Genomic DNA, 3,250 nt, shown 5'->3' with positions numbered 1-3,250 from the left:
CTAAGATACTATAAGTATAGGAGTTAGCCTATTCTTCCTAGATTATAGGTATAATATTAAGCTACTAGAGATTAAAGAGCTAGACTATAAGGTAGCTACTATCTATATAACTTATTTATTAAAGGTAAAAGCTAAAGTAATTATAATAAAGATAAGGGAAGCTACTAATATAGTATAGTTAGAACTAGCTATAGCCTAGTAGTATTAGAAAGAGTATTTAAACTACTTCTACTTAGCAGCCCTATAATATATTATAAAATTAAAAGTATAGTTAAACCTATAGAATATTTAAATAGATTGCTTAAGCTAGAAGCTTAATATATAGTATATAAAGTTTATAGTACTTAAAGCTATTAGGTTATATACTTACTAATTAGATATACTACTAGGTATATATAATATATTCTATATTAGTCTACTATGCCCTACTACCAGTAATCTATTCCTAAGCTAGTTAAATAGTAATTATTAGCTATTAGTAACCCTAGTAGATGGCAAATTAGAGTATATAGTTAAGGAGATCTTATAGAAATATAAGAAATAGATTAGCTAAGGCTATTATAAAGAGTATCTTATTAAATAGATAGGCTATAAGCAGCCTATATAGGAACTAGTTATTAACCTTACTAATATAATAGTACTTAATATATAGGAGAGCTGCTAACCTCCTTTAGAAGGGGAGGAGGGTAGTATAGTAGATAGGGCCTACTAAGTACTTAAGCCTACTAGGCACTTATAATCTATCTTAGGTACTAATAAACTCTTATCTAGTAAGGATACTAGTAGTTATATAACCTGTATAGTAATTAATATAGTAATTAATCTAGTTATATAATCTCATCTACTATTTATATACTCCTTTTTATGTTCAGCTGTCATGGCCCTAGTTAGAACCCTTCAGTGATTTCTTACCATCCAAATCTAGGTCATAGATTTATAAGGCTTCTAGCCTGTGACATTATAGGTATAGAAGCCTGGTAGTTACCCTTAGATATATCTAAAACCTTATTCCCTTAAGGGATGTATCTAAAACCTTATCTCTTCTATTAAAATCTTTCTTTAAGATGCCTTAAGTAGATCTCTATAAGTTACTATTACTTATAGGTATAGATTCCTATTAAATATAGTCTAAAGCTATAAAAATATACCTATATAGCTAGGGTATTTAGTAGACTATAAATAGAACTTATAAAAAGCTAGAGCTGCTAGAAGTAGGCTATTAGACTAGATTATTAGATAAAGCTAAGCTTACTAAGTAGCAGGAGAGAATTAAAAAGGCTATTTAAGATTAGGAGGAGATAGATAATAAGGCTTATAGAGCTATATATTCTATCTTATCTTATGCTATTAGATATAAAGTGTAGCAGGCAGGGCCTGCTGAGTGCTCAAGCCTACTAGGCACTCGCGATCTGCCTCAGGCACTGATGAACTCTTGTCCAGCAAGGACACCAGCAGTCATGTAACCCTTGTAGTAATTAATATAGTAATTAATCTAGTTATGTAATCTTATCCACTATTTATACACTCCTTTTTATGTTCAGCCATTACAGCCCTAGTTAGAACCCTTTAGTAATTTCTTACTATCCAAATCTAGGTCATAGATTTATAAGGCTTCTAGCCCATGACATTAGAAATCACTGCTACTAGATAGTCAGACAGAACCAGATGAACCAGACAAACCAGACAAACCAGACGAACCAGACAAACCAGATGAACTAGATAAACCAGATGAACCAGACAAACCACGGAACCAGCTGAGCAGAACTAGATGAAATAGTTAGATATCTATAATAGCTAAAATAGATAATATAGATAGCACAGATAGTATAAACTATAATAATGCATTATTATAGATATTGATATCACCAGAAGGACTAAGTAAAGGATGCATATAGTAATAGAATACTATATAGATAGACCCTATAGCCTAAATAGCCTAATAGTTATAAGAGATTATGGATTAAATAGCTTAGATAGAGATATAGTAGATAGCTACTGCTCCCTAGATAGATACTACTCCTATAGCAGTAATATCTACTACTTAGATAACTCCTATAGTGCCTACTCCTACTGCTATACCTATAAATAAACTAGTGAGAAGGCCTAAACCAATTCGACCTGATCCTAACTAATTTAATGGTGTTAATAAGGCTGCATATAATATCTTCTATTCTAACTTACTAAGGAAGCTAGAAGTTGACCACTTTATATTTAGCAGTTACTATTAGAGTTGCATTTGGTGCGAGTTCGGGCGAGTTCAAAACCAGTTGGCACTGAACCACTGTGATTTTAAGTTTAAATTTTAGAACCCACAGCCAACCCAGATCTGATCTGGGTTGGTGGTGGTTTCACCGCAAAAACCCACCACTAGGCCTAGCTAGGCCTAGCTAGGCCCCTACTAACTAACCATGGTTAGATTCAGTTCAATTTTGAGTTGGTTAAACCACTACCCCTTGGTGAATTTTGATGGTTTTTGAATTTCAATGCCTTATTGAATGCCATATTATCTATCATAATATCACTATGCTAATCAAAAATTATCATTTTTATATGAAATATATTATAATTATCATCATACTAATCTATATCTAAAATTTTAATTCAATATCTATAGGGCTGAATGGGGGGTGGTTAAAAATAATTATTTAACYATRGTGGTTATYAACTATTAGTTATATATATATATATATCYACACCACTTTCATACCACCCCATGACRAAAATGATTATTCCTCTATATCTCAGCAACCACTAGGTATTTTAAATTAATATTTATATCATTAGATAGCCTAGATCAGGGGCTATCTAATGATATTAAAAATATTAGAAGATCCCTAGAAATGACTGATATCTAGGTAAAACGGATTGGGCGGTTTCACCTAATCTACAAAAACCACAAAAACCATAACCGACGGTTTCCCCTAATGGATTCAATTCAGTGCCAAGAGAAATCAAAACTGGTGTGGTTCCCTAGGCTAGGCACTGAACCTAAACCACTCTGGGTTCAGTGAGGTTTGGGTTCGATTTTTGCGGTTCGGTTATGCAACTCTAGTTACTATAACTATATATAGTATGCCTTTGCTAGGCTCAAGGACCAGGCTGCAACTGTAATGAGCCCTTAGATAGACTAGTACACCCAGAACCATACTGCAATGGGAGCTAATCTAGATTATATAATTAGCTAGCTTAACCTTATATTCTAGGATAGGAATTATCCTAAGAAAGCTATAGAAGAACTATACTACCTATA

Source organism: Aspergillus viridinutans (genome assembly GCF_018404265.1).
Source record: "Aspergillus viridinutans IFM 47045 DNA, scaffold_9, whole genome shotgun sequence".
Classification (NCBI taxonomy): Eukaryota; Fungi; Ascomycota; class Eurotiomycetes; order Eurotiales; family Aspergillaceae; genus Aspergillus; species Aspergillus viridinutans.
Note: the sequence above shows the minus strand (reverse complement) of the source record.